At 44.0% G+C, this 18,846-nt stretch overlaps 1 protein-coding gene across 2 annotated transcripts in view; it reads left to right on the forward strand.

Annotated features, from left to right (window-relative positions):
- TMEM14A (transmembrane protein 14A) overlaps positions 1-18,846 on the forward strand; it is a 175,449-nt gene that overhangs the window by 20,436 nt on the left and 136,167 nt on the right. The gene's annotated exons all lie outside the window — the stretch shown is intronic.

Consider the following 18,846-nt stretch of genomic DNA (forward strand, 5'->3'; position numbering starts at 1 on the left):
CATGGGCAGTCCTTTAAATGGAAAAAAGTAGGTGCAGGTACTCATCAAATCGAGGCAGAAGATTGGTAGTGGGAGGGGTTGTAGACCGGATGAGACCTGATGATACAAAAACACTTCTGTTGAGTATTCATTTTGCCCTTGCATTGCCTCAAACTTTCCATATGTGCAGAATAACAGCAATATATGCGCATAAATTGAAGTCTGAAGACCTGCTGGGAACAATGGAAGGAGCTTCTAAACCCTGAATGGGCCAAGCCAGCAACAGTACTATTTGCACTTTCAGGCTAATAATAATGGATGTGCCCAGGACAAGGGAGACTAGCATTTACACCAGTTGCAGGACATACCAAAACATGGGAGAAATGTACCAATATCAACAAAATGTGTTAACTCGTTACACAAAACGAATGTCATACATCACATGTTAATGTTTCCTTGTTTTGTAATATTTGCAGCTTCTTGATGTTCTACTGTTCCTACTTGCATTTGATGCAATCCTTATATATTCAAGAGTGCGCACACACACACACACACACACACACACACACACACAAACAAGCATTCCACACATTTATTTTCAAATACCTCCTGAGTGTCCTGATTCTCTTTCTCTCTGATTTCGTCTCACTCTCGATGATCAGTTTCAACCTTGTGCTAGTTGCACAATTTGGTAACATCAACTTGGAGGCTCTACTGATGGTTATATGTCAAACTATTGAGTATAAAAATATAGACCTGCCATAATATTGATATACAGAGTATCCTGACTGTAAGTACACATTGGTAAGTATAGATTTACTAATTTTAAACTTGAATCTACATATCTTGAAAATATATATCGCCAAGGTACATGTATGCGGATTTAAGTATAGTAAACCTATGTATAATACCTTCACAATATTCTGGTAGTTAGTTATAGCCATGATATTTTGACATGTGTATATTTAAATGTCAATATTCCAGTAGTAAACCCTGCTAATCAAGTCTGAAGATAAAATCATAAGCAGGGTTATAGAGTTAAATCAATGCAGGGATGATTTTAAGGTTAAACATTGATATTTGGTTGTAAAAAAATAGCAAACTTAAGGTTAGGGGTTATCTGTAAACAGCTAGACGTTGAGTTGATTCTTTGCTTTTGCTTGTACTCCGCTCTAATGCAAGGAAGGAAATGGGCCCCAGGATCGCTGTTTGAATGGTAAAATACAGGATTATTCAGGATTAAGTGGATCCCTTATGCATTTGAGCCCCGGTGCCACTGTACTAATGGAAGCTATACCACTGGCTACGGTTCAGGGCATGATCGGCGTTGCTTTTGAGGATATACATATGTAAAAGAAGTTAGTTTACACATATTGCAGCGCATATGTGCAGAAAAATATTCACAGCGTCATGTATGTTTACAGGATGGAAATTTAATAGTTAATGGACGCATCAAAGAAGCTGGAGTCCTCTTGAGTTTTGGCACTGTATTTTCTTTTTCAACCCACTAAAAACAAAGTCTTGTGATGTTTCTAACCACCTTGGGAACTTGCAAAATCCTATAAGCTAAATAACCATGCTTTTTAAAAACGTTGTATGCCGTATGCTTGCAAGAAAAAGTAACTATTGCAGCAGCTCGCCAAAAGCCAACCCTTTTTTTGTCTTTACAACATTTAACCATTGCACCAGCTCGCCAATGCCAGCCCTCTTGGCTTTACTAGTGCTTGTCATTCTTTATTAACCTCTTCAATGCTCATGACGGCTCCCGGCTGTCATGAGTGACGGTGGGCGTGTGCTGATGACGGCCGGGAGCCGTCATGACCACGCCCGCGATCGGAATGTCAGCACTGAGGCGGAATTCGTGCCACAGTGATGAGGTTAAACCAATGAGGAGTTATTTCAAAAGACAAAGGTCCTGAGCAAATTAAGGGATATAAACAAATGTGATATAGAACACAATAGGTACTATATAGTTCTCCTGTCCAGCCGGACCAGGGATTTATTTTAAATAGAATAACACAATAAAATTAGATACAAAGGCCTCAATTACTGAAAGTAGGGCGCAGTCCTGTACCGTACTAGTGGAAAAGACAGTGGTAGAAAAAAATATAGAGAGAAAAGGAGTTTCACAGGCAAAGAAAATGAGCAACCTGGACACTTTTTAAATCAGTGTAGGTAGTGTTCTCCAGAGTAGAACATACACAATGGTTACATGTATGTCCACTTAAAAAAGTCGACGACGTTTCGATCCATTGCTCTAATTCAGAAGGATCATCATCAGGACTAGAAATAAGAATATTTTGCCTGGTTTGAATAATACGCCTGTTTAAAGAAAGAACAGGGAAAAAAGAACAATACTGTTTTCTGAGAGGGTCAAAGTATGAGAAGTCAGCATTTCAAACGGTTTCAACACATTTGCATTATTCGGAAACGCAGTGAGCCTGATGGTGCACATGCACATGCCCTCTTTTGAAGGCATGTGCACAGGTGAATTAAGCTGCATTGAATCATGAATTGAGAAAACATTGTAAAGTCGCGTTGTGAAGTGAGTGCCGGTCGGAAATAACAGCGTAAGCGACGTGAGTGCGAGTCGCGGTGTTAATTTCAAGGAGAATAATTATGAAGCATCTGAAATCCGTATCGTGCCTGGCGTGTGTAAACATGCATTATAGGGAGCTACAAACATGCAATGTGCATATCGGTCTATAGCAATGCCGGTGAGGGGGCTCAGCAGGATTGAGACGAGCTGGTATACATTCCGCCTCAAAGGCATTAAGGCTTACCTCGGGTGGGAGGGAACGTAATGCTGAGGGTAACACACGGAGCTTGGAGCCGTTTAGGATTGCTCTGGCTAAGAGTTGCAAATTAATGTGAGCACGATTGCGCTGTAGAATCAAGGAATGGAGAATTAGTTAGCTCAAGGGGGATATAGCATGCATTGGTAGTTAACGGCGCTGATGCCAAGGACCTACCAAGAATTTAACCGGTCTGCAGCATGTAGAGGTATAAAGAATAGGCTTCGGTGTAAGATTACACGTCGTTCCAGGCGGTCTTAATTGGGAAGATCCGCTGTGATAGAAAAAAGGACCGAGTTACGGAGAGCCGGAACCGGGGGTCCGTGGAAAGTAAGGGGCGGGCGGCCAAGGGGGATAATAGATTTACCAAATTGCTGAACAATGTCAGGTTATGCGGGCAAGGACAGCGGAAATTCGCCGAGGTGCTCTTGCCGTCCGTGTCACCTGGGATTCAAAGCGCAGCCATGTTGATAAGCCAAGGGCTCTGTAGTCAGGTGATCATGAGCCTAGGTCACGTGCCTGTGTGTTTGTGAGGCATGACCGCGGGAGCATGCAAGTCGTGGCAGACATCTTGGAAGGGTGAGTGGTGGGTTGATTGTGGGACGTGAATAACTAAATAAGTGCGTTTAAAACCGGCGCGAGTGAAGGGCAACCATAAGTGACATTGGATTAAAAAAACTGTGAAGTATACACAGATTGAGAACTTTTTACACATTCATATTTCAGAGGACAATGCGGTAGTTGGTGAGTGGTACAATATAATGCCCATCTGGATAGTAGTTCGAGGTCATTTGACAAGGTACAAAGTACAGTTCATGAGGTCAAGTTCATTTGTGGGTTTCCAAGCTACAGCAGGGTAGTCCAGTCCTTGCTCCTGTTGAGGCCAGTCCGTATAGTGTCAAATTGGATTATGCTCTTGAGTTCTTCGCGGTTCAGGAGTTGAGCTAAGTTGCCACCTCTTTGTGGTAATTTGACAACCTTAAGGATTGTCCATCGAATATCATCCTCAGTATGGTTCTTTTCTGAGAAATGTTCAACCAATGGTGCATTGGGAGTCCTGCACCTAATCCGACTCCTATGTTGACAAATACGGGTCTTGGCTTTCTGAGTAGTCTGCCCCACATACATTTTAGGGCAAGGGCACAATATCGTGTAAACAACATTATTAAAATTACAATTGGAAAAAGATTTCAATTCAACATTGACGCCATTGTGACTGAAATTGCGTGTCTCAATTGTATATTCACAAACATTACATCCGCCACATTTTACATGTCCCAGCAGTGGAGGGAGGTCCCAAATTGATTCAATAGTTGATCTAGGGGCAGGGGCAGGTAGTGCCGCTCTAACCAGATGGTCCTTAAGGTTCTTGCTTTTGCGGAGGCAAAAAGGGGTCTCTCGAAGTTAATTGGGCCAGCATTAATCGTGGGCCAATGCTTGAGGATAGATTTTCTGATTTTATGCGACACAGGCGAAAAAGTGGTGACACAAGCTATCCTTTCTGATTTGTCACGTACTTTCGGTGTCAATAAAACCTCTCTTGGGCAGTACCATGCCCTTTTGGATGCAGTCTTAACTAGCCTTCTCGGGTAACCACTGTGTTTCAGCTTGTTGGATAAAATATTGGCCTCCCTAAAGTAGTCTGATGTGCATGAACAGTTTAGTCTTATCCGCAAAAACTGGGAATATGGCAGAGAGTCTTTTAGTGCCCTAGGATGGTTGCTGTCATAGCTGAGGAGCGTGTTCCGCTCCGTCGGCTTTCTGAAGAGGCGTGTGAGTAATTCACCTTCCTTGTGGTAGATTGTTCGGTCCAGGAACGCAATCTGTGCTTTGTCATGCGAGAGTGTAAAAGTAAGGTCAGCGCAGTTATTATTTAACCAGTGCAGGAACTGATGTAGCGTACTGATGTCAAGATTCCATATAAGGAAAATATCATCAATGTAACGGCGCCACAACCCAATGCCTGAGTGAAAAGGGTTAGTATCTGACAGAATCGATCCAGTTTCAAGTGCGTCCATAAAGAGAATTGCCAGGTTGGGGGCAAAAATAGCCCCCATGGAAGTCCCCTTGATCTGTTGATAATAAACATTATCAAAGGTGAAGAAATTCCTAGTCGAGCATAACTCAAGAAGTTGGAGAATGAAAAGAGTTGGTATTTTATGTGGGCGTGGGCGAGAATCAAGTTTTTTCTGGATGACTAGTAGAGCCGCTGTCTGAGGGATGTTCGTATACAACGACTCTACATCCAGTGTGCATAATGTATTGACTGATGGATCGAAGGGGCAGTGTTCAACTAGGTTTACCATGGACATAGTGTCCCTAACAAAGCAGATGGTTCCTGGCACGAATTATTTTATGAAGAAATCCACAAAGGCATCCAATGGCTCAAGGACTGACCCGCAGGCGGAGACAATTGGTCTACCCGGGGGATTGTCAATGCTTTTATGCACTTTAGGGAGAGTGTATATGACGGGTAGACGTGGAGTTTTTACATTAAGAAAATTAAACTCCTTCTTGCTCAGATACCCTTCAGCACAGGCATCGGAAGTGAGTCGGAGTACAGTCTCCTGGATGCCCTTAGTGGGGTTCCCTGCTAGTCTTTGATAATGGTCTGTATTCGCTAGTTGGCGTAGAATTTCCTCTTTGTAGGAATCAATGTCCTGAAGGACAATCCCTCCTCCCTTATCTGCACTTTTTATTATTAGTGAAGGATTGTTCTTAAGTGTGCCTATGGCATCCTTCTCTTGGCGGGAGATATTGTAGAGAATAAACAATTTTTTTCTTCTCTAGGGCTTGAAGGTCCTTTTGAACCAGTTTTTCAAAAGTCACGATTTCTGAGGGAACCATGCTTGCAGAAGGCAGAAATGTGGACGGTGGGCGGAAGGGTGTGCTCGAGTGGATGGTAGGTGAAGGGTGTAATTGAAAAAAGGCTTTTAAACGGATTAGCCTGAAGAATCTCAAGAGTTCAGTTTGTAGGTTTAGATTAGAAAGATTAAAGATGGGAATAATTTCTGATGTAGATTCCAAGGAGACGCCCCCTGTGGGATCTGGTATCTCATTAGGAACTACCACTGGTAGAAGTTGTTCCTCGTTCTGCGCTCCCCTGGCGGATTGACCCATCTTTGTGGTTTCTTCACCCTGCCCCTTTGTGGGGTATGTTGTTGGCCTCTACCTAAAAAATTGTGCTGAAAATTAGCCAGAAACCGGTCCTGGGATGCTTGTTTCCGGTCCAGGGAAGACATGGTTTGGCAGTTCGGGCTGGACTGTTCCCATGAGGCACAGGGTCAGACTGATTTGCATATAGCCATGTCTGAACTGGGGTGGCAGAGTGAGCTAAAGAATGATGATAGATTAAACCCAGATCAGTTGACTTTGGGTGAGTGCTTGCAGTGTTCAACACTTCGTCCATCATCCCCGTTGGTTTTGCTTTGCTCACATATAGGCACATGTGCGCTAATGCAGCCAGCATGTTGACCAATCCTGGTCAGACATTCCTTGTTTATGACAGTTAAGTTATTTTTGTGTTGCCAACTAGCGCCTTTGCAAAGCAAAAACGCACAAATACAGTGTACAAAGAGGAAATGCAACTGGGTATTTGGAAAACGTGCGTCTGCATGAACCTTTCGCACAAGATTTGGACAGTAAGTTTCTGAAGTGCACTTTTCGCGCCCCTTTACCCTCGCTTTGGAAAGAAAACGTTCAGGAATTAATTGCTTTGTTGAAGCAAGACAAGTTTCAGGTTTAAGCTGTATCAGGAATGGTGCAGTTTCAAGATAGAGGTAGCACTAATTCATGCCAATAATGGGTTTGAATTCTGATTTCTTGTACATAGATCCCAAAAGAAGCATTGTTTGAGTTGGACATGAAAAGAAACCTGATTCCCAGGGACACCCAGCAACAGCTTGAATTGAAAAAAAATATTATTATTACAATGTAAGAAATCTGGTTATTGGTTGAGAGGGTGGAAGACCCACATGGGCTACAACCACAATCCTTTTCAGGATGAACCACAAAAGACTAAATTAAACTGTGCTTAACCCTCTCGTCACTTGCCATAAAGCAGTCACCCTCCGAATGCTCTGAAAAATCTTCAGGTGGCTCCCCGCCAGCACCAGAACAACAGGGACTTCAGCCGACTGGACTACGGAAATGCACACTATGCCAGAACCACCTCTCATCTCCGTAAACGTCTACAAACCATACAGAACGCCTCCGCCAGACTCCTCCTCGATGCCCCCAAATGGACCAGCATCTCTTCCCCCCTCCCTCCGCCCCCCACCTCTAAATCCTCCACTGGCACACCGTCCAGAAGAGATGCCAATTCTAGCTGCTGACGCACACCTACAATGCCCTCAACACCGGACTCTCCTACATCAACCGCCGACTGACTTTTCACTAACTGCCTAGACAACTCCGATCCGCCTATCTCGCCCCACGCATTCACAGGAGCCGCAGTGGCGATCGTTGTTTCTCCTACCTCGCCACCAAGCCTTGAAACGACATCTCACTCCACCTCCGAACTAACCCCTCTCTCACCGACTTCAAGAAGGCACTTGAGACCTGGCTCTTTGACTAATTCTCACCATCCCCCGCGCCTGGATACCCCCCTGGAGTGATAAGCAGCACTTTACAAATATTGATTGATTGAGTCAAGCTTAACTTGGTGGCACTGCGTAAAGTATTTATGCAGCACACAAACCGTAATAACGTGAAAATACAATACAAGAAAAATCTGTGCTTATTTAGAAAAGTCGAATACATTTTGATAAGAAAATAATATTGGGACAAAAAAATTAAATCAGTAGAACAAGATATTTAGTTTTAAGGGTTTAAGTTAAAATGGCATCAAAACCCTCAAAGCACCAACTGAGGCTATCTAGTCGTGCTGGACTGGGACAAAGTCACTAATTCAGGCCTACCACAAGGAGCGCAGAGCCAAGTTTGTACCACTGAGAGTTTCACTTTATGTCCTTGGTACAAGGTCGTCGCGGTATTGCTTAGTGAAGGTTCGCTTTGCATGGTGGAGGTTGCGATGAGGCAGTGTGGCAAAGCTTTGTGAAACTTTGCGTTGGATTTGATGAAACCTTCAGTTACGCCAGGAGCACTTCTCTGATATCAGTCCATACCTGGAGAGACACCTCTTGGGGATCAGGGACTCACTCCAGCAGAGACCAGCAAGGCTCGGCCAGGTCCGATTATAGATCCAGGCAGGTCCAGTGCAGCTGGGCAGTTGCAGGTGCCTCTGAGGCTTGTTGTTTCCCTATAGCTAAGAACAGGAGGTCAGCCAATTGGACTTTGGAGTCACTCAGGTTAGCCTGGGCTGAAGGGAGCAGGTCTGGTCTTTCTTTTCAGGACAGAGCAGACCTCAAACAGCAGGGAAATCCTCTGTGGAACATGGCATGCCTCCAGCTTCAGGACAGTCCTCTAGTAGCTGCAGGGCAGTCCTCTGAGCAACAAGGCAGGCCTCAAGCAGCAGGATAGATCTCTGGAGAGCAAGGCAGACCTCAAGCAGCAATGGCAGTCCTCTGGGAAACAAGCCAGTCCTTGTTCTGTACATGTCCGCAGGCCCAGGAGTGCACTGAAGAAGTGATTCAAAAGATCCAATATTTCTACCTGGTGCCATCCTTTGAAATGGGGGTGACCTCTTCTCTCTCCCCACATCTGGTTCTGGGAAGTCATTTCTTTCCCCTGCCAAGGCTTCAAGAAGTCTTGGGTGACAAAAGACTAGTGTCAGGTTCCATCGAGTGTATTTGAGGCAGCCCTATGAAGTGTAAGTCGGGCAGGAAACAGCTCTGCCCCCAATCCTCGAAGGATGGCCCATCCTGCCAAAATCTAGTCCCGTTTTGTTTTACTGTCTGAGAGGAATACACAAAGGCCAACAGCTAAGCTATTCGCACTCATGTAACCCAGGAACCTAGCAGCAGGCACCAAACGGTTAGGACAAGAAAATGCCAACTTTATAAAGGTTGATATTATCAATTGGATGTCCCAGTATCCTGCAGAATCTGGGTACTATCAACAATATAAGCACAGTGGTTCTGCCACGGGGAAGAAATTACTTCAAGGAAATCGCTTTGTCCTCTCAAAGGTCGGACCAACAATTAATGATACACACACACTGACCGTAGAACATCGACAATAACAAAAATGACAAAGACTTAATTCAATTAGAAAAAATTATTGTATGATATATTATGTGATTAAAGACATATCAATATAAACATAAAACAGACATAATACACATTGTACAATAAATAACATTACAGATACAAAAGGTTTTTGACTCTAAGACTAAGAACACGATGTTACACATGAATAACACATAAACAGAGATTTCTAGCAGCGCGCCAAAATCTTAGAGAGCCCTAAATAGACATACGATTTGAATTTTATACAACTTTGTGTATTTGGGCAAAAGACGCTTGTGTGAGTAACTTCAACGCAGAGAAGGTCAGGTCCAAAATATGGGATTTCCATTGTGGCACGTAGATCTATAATATTCTGAGAACACCATCCTACTCGTATAATGTGTTTAAAACCCCATTTACTCATGCTTGCTTCTAAATCCAAGTAAAATGTATTATTTTCTTTAAAAAATGTATATTTCCCTATGTCTGCCACCATAAAAAATTGTTGACCACATTAATGGGAAGCATCTACAGTAGTTCAGAAATGGTTTGTAAGTGGATACTGCTAAAACACAGAGATGAGTTCATGCAGAGGAAGATATATTTTTTAGAAAGTAATTTATTGACTTTTAATACAGATGCAACCAACACCACCATCGTACATTAGGGGAACAATTGAGTAAGCTGGCATAATGTTTATAATACCTGTGAGCAGTTACACATCTCAATTATCGGCTCGTTCATGTATCAATTTTCGCTCCGCATGCAAATGGCACAGTCCGCTGAGGTACTGAATTCTTTATCTAATGATTGTGATGGTATCCCTTTTGGATCCAAGTGAATGTACCTCTATTGGCACCACTTGGGCCATATTTAAGTGTTTCTGTGGACAGCCTCTTGCTGCATACACAGGGATCTCTAGACTCGTGCATCTATCTGAGCCCTGCCTCCAGCACTCCAGGGTAGGCGGGTTTGGCAGTTTCCATTCTTTGGCTATATCTCTTTTCACCACCACCAGGCACAGCCACAACAAAGTGGCTTGATATCTATTGCAATCTCCATCACATGCAGTAGTGCTAGCTTCTGATTCATTATGGGATTGGGGCTTGGCGCACAGCTGGTTGTGTGGTGGGTTAGCGTTTCTTTGGGAAGTTACTGGAGTTTACAGGTGCTCCACAGGTGTCGCATCCGTTCAATTGCGACTACAAATGACTAGTAATGAAGTGTGCTACTGGAGTGTAGGCACATCCCTGTATAGGGCACACTGATTCGGTTCTAGGCACCAGAGCAAGCTGTGCCGTAGAATTCCAATTGAAGTTCAGAAAGCAAAGGATAGTCTTTCACAAAAATGTATTCCATATAGTTCATATTTTGCTCATATGAGTGAAGGAATTGTCGATGATATCATGAAATTACACGGTGCTCCGATGCATTTCGGACAAGTAGTCCTTTATCAAGGAGCTCTACAAAGGATGCAACAGGAAAAATAATCAGTAAAGAACCTTCATGGTGAATATACAGCCATTTAAATGACGGGGTAAGTGAGGCAACCGCGTGCAGCCCAAATGTAGTGAAAAGTATAAAAGGGTCGGGTTCAGTAAAAAGTTAACGGTTGTGGGTGAAAAACGAAAATAGCCCATTAACGTGTTATGCTCAAGGGAGTGAAAATCCAATAAGGTAAAAAGCGTGCCTTTTTAACAAAAACGGGAGACGTGCATATATTAACATACCGTCTGTGAGAAAACTAGATAAGCAAATTCCTGCGTGGTATCAACTACCGCGCGTCTCAAAAAGCTGGAAAGGGTGGAAAGCAGTACTTACTAGGTTACCGGGTCGTGCAGCATGCAACGAGTCGGTGTCGGCTGTGGTGGCTCGGCAAAAGTGATGTGAAGTTAAACTAGAGGGTGGTGATGGAAATCAAAAAAGGACTGTGGCCGGTAAAAAAGGCTGGAAACATACTATGATGACGGCGGCCATCTTAAGAAGACTAAAGAGGTGAACATATCAATGGGAAATTAGGTTAAGCAGCAGCAGAATTACAGTGCAAAGCGACAATGAAATATTTAATTACAAATAACAACTGAGTTCAGTGCGGTCGTTAAGACCAAATGGCTTTTGTGACTGAAGTCTATAAATCCAAGACGTTTCGCGTTGTAAAAGGATCTTGTTGTTGTCTCTCCCTTCTGTTTTTGGGACCAACTCAAGGACCAAGTATTTGAGTTGAGCCACATTGTGGTTTGCCTCGTTGAAATGGGTGGCTACATTGGATTTAGAGTTTTTTGTACGGATATTGAACTTATGTTCATTAAGTCGGGTTTTAATCTTTCGGCTGGTCTTGCCCACGTAGATCTTACCGCAAGGGCACTTCAAAAGATAAATCAAATTGGAAGAGTCACAAGTGGCATCCACATTCAGTTTAATGTTGAATCCTCGCATTGGGTGGTTGATGTTATTGCCTTTGATTATGTTGTTGCAATTGTTGCAATGATAGCAAGGACGTGTACCTGTATGTTGTGTGGTTCCCCCTGTTATGATCGGTCTAGATAGAATTTCCTTGAGATTCCTTGGTCTGGTGTATGCAAAGATGGGTGGTTCTTTAAACAAGTTTTTGAAATCAGGCTCTGAAGAGAGAATTCGCCAATGTTTAAGGATGATGTTTTTATAACATTTGCTTGAGGTGGAATACCTCGAAACAAGGACCAATCTTTGGTCTGCTGGTTTCATTGTTCGTTGTAGGGTTTTCTCTCGAGGTATTACAGCAGTTCGTTGGACTGCATCTTGTAGAATATCGTCGGGATATCCTCTGTTTTTGAATCTAGCTTTCATAGATTCAATTTGGGTCATCCTTATTTCAGGGTCAGAAACGATGCGTGTGACTCTGAGTAATTGGCTGTATGGTAAATGTCGTTTCAACGAATCCTGCTGAAAGCTGCTGAAGAGTAGAGAATTGTTACGGTCAGTTGGCTTGCGAAAAAGATCAGTTTCAATGCCTTGGGGAGTGAGTTTGATAAGAACGTCCAGATAAGTTATCTCCTGATCACTGATGTTCCAAGTGAACTCAATGCATCAAGGCTGACAAGGGCGGCGCTCTTGTCATTCTTAACACTCAGCTCTACGACCAAAGAACCCGTGAACACGTGATGGACCCTGATGTATATCTACCTCTGGAAGGTAATCCCACCAATGATTACCGTAATGAACTACAGTTAATTATTGACAAAGCCACATCCGATGGCATTATTGACGACAAAACCAAGAGATACCTTACGGTAGAACATCCAAGAAGCCCGTCTATCACCATGCTACCCAAAATTCATAAAAACCTGATGGACCCTCCATTTCGCCCTATTGTTTCTACTAGAGGCTCGATCCATGAACCGACAGGAAAACTAATAGACCGTTATCTACAACCTATGGTCCTGAATCTACAAAGTCATATAAAAGACACCACCGAATTTTTGAATAAATTAACCACAATACAAATTGGTGAGAATGAAACACTATATCTTTGCACAGCTGACGTTAAAAGCCTATACACCTCGATTCCCCATGACGGAGGAATTAATGCTATAGAACAAGCTCTACTTTCAGCAGAAATGGACGACTCTTTGAAACCCTTCATACTGGAGCTGATGATATACACTTTATATCACAGTTACTTCAAGTTTGACGACAAGTGGTACCTCCAAATGTCCGGCATGGCCATGGGCAATTGTGCGGCACCGACGTACGCAAATCTTTACATGGGCAACTTTGAACTCAGTCACATCTACAAGAATGCCAACTGGATGAGCAACTTAAAACTCTATGTACGGTATATTGACGATCTGTTTTTTATTTGGAAAGACTCAAAAGAAAATCTGGAACTGGCCCTTATTGAACTCAACACTAAAGATGATCGCATTGAGTTCACTTGGAACATCAGTGATCAGGAGATAACTTATCTGGACGTTCTTATCAAACTCACTCCCCAAGGCATTGAAACTGATCTTTTTCGCAAGCCAACTGACCGTAACAATTCTCTACTCTTCAGCAGCTTTCACCAGGATTCGTTGAAACGACATTTACCATACAGCCAATTACTCAGAGTCACACGCATCGTTTCTGACCCTGAAATAAGGATGACCCAAATTGAATCTATGAAAGCTAGATTCAAAAACAGAGGATATCCCGACGATATTCTACAAGATGCAGTCCAACGAACTGCTGTAATACCTCGAGAGAAAACCCTACAACGAACAGTGAAACCAGCAGACCAAAGATTGGTCCTTGTTTCGAGGTATTCCACCTCAAGCAAATGTTATAAAAACATCATCCTTAAACATTGGCGAATTCTCTCTTCAGAGCCTGATTTCAAAAACTTGTTTAAAGAACCACCCATCTTTGCATACACCAGACCAAGGAATCTCAAGGAAATTCTATCTAGACCGATCATGACAGGGGGAACCACACAACATACAGGTACACGTCCTTGCTATCATTGCAACAATTGCAACAACATAATCAAAGGCAATAACATCAACCACCCAATGCGAGGATTCAACATTAAACTGAATGTGGATGCCACTTGTGACTCTTCCAATTTGATTTATCTTTTGAAGTGCCCTTGCGGTAAGATCTACGTGGGCAAGACCAGCCGAAAGATTAAAACCCGACTTAATGAACATAAGTCCAATATCCTTACCAAAAACTCTAAATCCAATGTAGCCACCCATTTCAACGAGGCAAACCACAATGTGGCTCAACTCAAATACTTGGTCCTTGAGTTGGTCCCAAAAACAGAAGGGAGAGACAACAACAAGATCCTTTTACAACGCGAAACGTCTTGGATTTATAGACTTCAGTCACAAAAGCCATTTGGTCTTAACGACCGCACTGAACTCAGTTGTTATTTGTAATTAAATATTTCATTGTCGCTTTGCACTGTAATTCTGCTGCTGCTTAACCTAATTTCCCATTGATATGTTCACCTCTTTAGTCTTCTTAAGATGGCCGCCGTCATCATAGTATGTTTCCAGCCTTTTTTACCGGCCACAGTCCTTTTTTGATTTCCATCACCACCCTCTAGTTTAACTTCACATCACTTTTGCCGAGCCACCACAGCCGACACCGACTCGTTGCATGCTGCACGACCCGGTAACCTAGTAAGTACTGCTTTCCACCCTTTCCAGCTTTTTGAGACGCGCGGTAGTTAATACCACGCAGGAATTTGCTTATCTCGTTTTCTCACAGACGGTATGTTAATATATGCACGTCTCCCGTTTTTGTTAAAAAGGCACGCTTTTTACCTTATTGGATTTTCACTCCCTTGAGCATAACACGTTAATGGGCTATTTTCGTTTTTCACCCACAACCGTTAACTTTTTACTGAACCCGACCCTTTTATACTTTTCACTACATTTGGGCTGCACGCGGTTGCCTCACTTACCCCGTCATTTAAATGGCTGTATATTCACCATGAAGGTTCTTTACTGATTATTTTTCCTGTTGCATCCTTTGTAGAGCTCCTTGATAAAGGACTACTTGTCCGAAATGCATCGGAGCACCGTGTAATTTCATGATATCATCGACAATTCCTTCACTCATATGAGCAAAATATGAACTATATGGAATACATTTTTGTGAAAGACTATCCTTTGCTTTCTGAACTTCAATTGGAATTCTACGGCACAGCTTGCTCTGGTGCCTAGAACCGAATCAGTGTGCCCTATACAGGGATGTGCCTACACTCCAGTAGCACACTTCATTACTAGCTTCTGATTCATCCCAGGATTCTCCCCAGACATGACAGGATACCTTCCTAGAAGGACTCTAGCCTTTCACATGTCCAAACACTGTGTAGCCAGTCACCCCTTGATGTTCTCTAGCACAGGCATGTTGGTGTGTCTATCTTCCCCATTTTCCACAGTTTCTCTCTTGTGTAATGGATTTTGTGTAGATATTTTAATTGTATAGATTGCTATTGTGAGGCTAACACTACCTCCCGAGGGGAAGCTCTTTCCTCTCTCCAGTCATTGTCTGTCAGCGGGGCCAAATTCTCAGTCCAAGCCTCACTCAGATGGTCAGATGTGTCTGCCAAGGTATTCATCGAAGAGAGGTAGATTATCGAGATTTAATGTCATCAATTCATCCAGAAATATCTTTGCCTCAATGGGTCTAAAGTCGGGTAGCTCTTCCAAATCTTTTATGTAGGGAAATAAAGTGTGGCGGAGTTGTAAGTATCTGTAAAATTGGCTGCAATGCAGCTCCTATTAAATCTGAAGGTCTGTGAAGGTTTTGATTGTTGCCCCTGTCACCAAGTCGCCAAATTAGTGATGTCTTATGGTATCCCAGCATTTGAATCCCTGTAAGGCTGTCACCTGTAGTTGTAAGGTCCACACCCAGACGGGTGGTTACTCGGTTAGCTGCCTCCACCATCCCACGGCCCTATTGGTCTCTCGCCAGACTTGCCGTACCACTTTCTAGGTTGGAGGAAGAAAGCCCGGGTCAGGGCCTCCATAAAGTAGGTGCAGCAGGGGAGTTTCACCATTTGGCCATTTTTTGGATGCGAGCGCTGAGTTTCTTGACGAGTCAAACCACCGCACGTTTACAATATTTAAGTGGGAGGCCCTGTAATAAGATTGAAGGTCCAGTGCTGCAATCCCACTTTTGGAGGGCGATTTAAAAACAATTGTATAGAGCAATGCGTGGGCATTGGTAGTTCAATTTATAGCTCTGCAAGATTGTGTCTTGCCTTTCACAGTAAGGGGAAGGGTTAGTTTTGTTGGTAGAGGAAGTGAGGTAGGACCCCCATCTTGTATATTGCAGACCTGCCCAAGATCGATAATGGGAGGCTCGACCAAAACTCTAAATTTCGTGTCAGGCAGTCTATTTGGGGCTGTATGTTCTTGTACCTGGAATATATATGACAGGTCATCTGTCATATATATTCCTAAGTATTTAAAGCCTCTAGGACAAATCTGCAAGCCGGCTGCCTACTCCAAGTCAGGGTATGTGCACTTTATTTGGTATATTAACAATTTGGCCATGTTCACATGGAGCCCCGAAAACCTGCCAAATACCTTAAGTATCTTGAGAGCCTTGGGGCTGGACCCCGGGGGTCTACCACAAAGAACAGAACAACATCCACATACTGTCTGCCACCCACGGAGACCACCCAAATCCCCAGAGTTGTGCATCAGTCCTCACCCACACAGCCAGGGGTTCAATGGCGGTAGTGAACAGCAGAGGCGGTATGGGGCATCCCTGCCTTATGCCTCTGAGCACCAGGAAGGAGTCAAAATGTAGTCCCAATCAGTAGCGAGCCCTCAAATCTTTATAGAGTAGACACACTTGTCTTCTAAGTTTGAGCTCAAAGTTTAACTTGGACAAAAGAAGGAACATGTAGGTCCAGTTCACAGAGTCCAAGGCTTTATGGAAGTCAACATACAACAGTCCGTGGGTTCCAGGCAAGTTGTGGAACAGTGATAACGCATTATGTACCTTGCGTATGTTTTCCAGGGTATCTTGCCTTGGCATAAAGGTGGCTTGGTCTGAATGCATTAGTTCAGGTATCACCATCATAAGGTGGGTGGCAAATGCTGCAACTACCCATATCTTAGCCTCGACGTTTAGAAGCAAAATGGAACAATAAGAGGCGCTACATTCAGTAGAACCATCTGGCCTGTGTAGGACCACTATTTCTGCTAGCCGTCAATCGAGGGGGATTTGTCCTAACCCTGGGCTTCTATGAAGAAATCAAGCAATGGGTCAATTAGTTTGATCCTGTAGGTTTTAAAGAATTCCACTGGGAATCCCCCGGGCCAGGTGTTTTGCCTGGCTGCATCTCGCCCAGGACCTCCACTTGCTAGATTATGCCCTGTTCTCAGGCGAAAAAGGTCTAGTCGGAAGATCCTCTACAAACCGCCAGAGCTCAGCTATGTCAGAGCTCTCTGTGGGAGACTAGAGGTCAGCATAGTAAGATGCAAAACAGTGGACTACTTCAATGTCCCTGCACCCCTTGTTCCTTTCCATGTCTAAGACATACACTATTGGTTCCCTGCTGATATAATTAGTGCAGAGCTAATGTAGCATTTTAGTAGATTTGTGGATCCGCTGGTTAATGCGAACGTGCATCGCCAGCTACACCGTCTGGCTTCAGTCAGGATATTCTGTTGTAGCACTGTCTGGGCATGTAGCAAGCCTGTGAGCACTACAGCAGAGTTGGTGGCCACCACCATCCTCTCCAGCTCCAGTGTCACTTAAAGCTGTTGTCGTTTGGTCTGATCTACTATAAGGCTGCTAATGTCCTCCCTTAGGGGAGGCCTTGAGTGCCTCCCAAAGTTTTCCCTGTGAGGTAACTGAGCCTGTGTTGTAAGCCAAGTAGTGGGTTAGCATGGTTGCCACACACGCTCTTGTCTCTGGGTCCTGCAGTCACCACACTCCCAGCCTCCATCCCCATCTTGCACTTCTTGGGTTTATCCGCAGCTGCATTTCCACTGAGGAGTGCTCTGAGAGGCCTTGAGCATGTATATGTGCAACCCCCACTCTGTCAACCGCAGCATTGGATTATGTCCAGATGAGATAACATCTCCTTGGTGCCTGAATATAGTGTGTAACGTTTTCTGAGAGTGCAGAACTCTCCAGGTGTCTGACCGGCCCTGTGCCTCCATGAATCACGTTAATTGGGAGGGCCCATGTGGGTCATTCCCACTCGTTTCCACCTTCCAGTCAACCACCCTCTTGAAATCATCCCCCTTTACCCAGCATTTGGCAAAAACAATGCTACTAGTGCACTGCGGGTTGTCAAGAAATCTTTTGTGAGTGGAGAGGGCATTAATATGGTCCTGTAAGAGGCATTTATTACTCAGTAAATGAGTCGCCTGTAGAAGGAGCACATCCGCCTCTAGATGTTTAGCCTTTTTAAGCACAGCCCCTCTCTTGACCCGGTCCAGGAGCTCATTCACATTCCAGGTCAGGATGTGTCTCTGGTATTGGTATTTAGTAATAGCGTTGTCAGTCATGTCTGGAGACAGCGGAGCACATGACGTGACAACAGTGTGAGCGTTGTCGAAGGCCAAATCCTAAGTCTGTGTGTGTGCCTCTTGTTTGTTCTCATACTCCTCATCCTAAAAGGTAAAGAAAAGAACAGAGATAAGAATCGACCTCCACACCAATACTTTTCCAACCAGAAGCGTCTGTCGTGGAATCAACTAGGATTATCTGCCAACAGGGGATGTAGTCCCCAGCCTTATTCCTTTACACCAATGAGCTAGAAAAACTCCCCAAAAAACAAACCCCAACTGATAGAAGCAATCCGCATAACACAACCCCAAACTCAAAGGCAGGCCTTGGAGTGGGATAATCCCAGCAGAGCCCAGCCACCCATCGACCCACCCACACCAAAAGACTGACCTATTGGCAGACTGGTGGTCACAGCAGGAACCCATGAGCAGAAACCCAAGCAATCCAACAATCATGACACCAGTCTGTCGGAAGATGCCGGCTTATCCCCCTTTGAGGAAGGTTGATGTCTCGTACAACAGTTTTCGGTTACCTCCGCTGATCAAATCCCGCACTTGCTTCTCCATCTCCTGCGCAGCAGGTGTTGCTAAGTGTCTGAGAACCCTTGGCTGTTAGGGCGGTCTCAATGCACGAGGCGTCTTCGTCCGCTGTCTGGTCGTTCTTCCACCTTGTCGCGTCCACTCTCTGGGCCATCGAAAAGAGCATTTTGTACTCAAAAAGGACCTTAATGTGAGCCGGGAACAGCAGCATGAATTAAAGTTTCACTGCCTTCATTTTTTGTTTGACTGCTGTGAAGGAGTGTCGCTGTTGTTGAACCCTGAGGTTTTAGTCTGGAAAGAACATCACCTGTACGAGTCACACATCACATTCTCCATTCGGCAGGAAGTCACACAGCGTCTCTTTCAGAAAAGTTTAATATGGGGACAATAATTGGGCGAGGT

This window comes from Lissotriton helveticus, chromosome 6 (genome assembly GCF_964261635.1).
Source record: "Lissotriton helveticus chromosome 6, aLisHel1.1, whole genome shotgun sequence".
In the NCBI taxonomy this organism is placed as follows: Eukaryota; Metazoa; Chordata; class Amphibia; order Caudata; family Salamandridae; genus Lissotriton; species Lissotriton helveticus.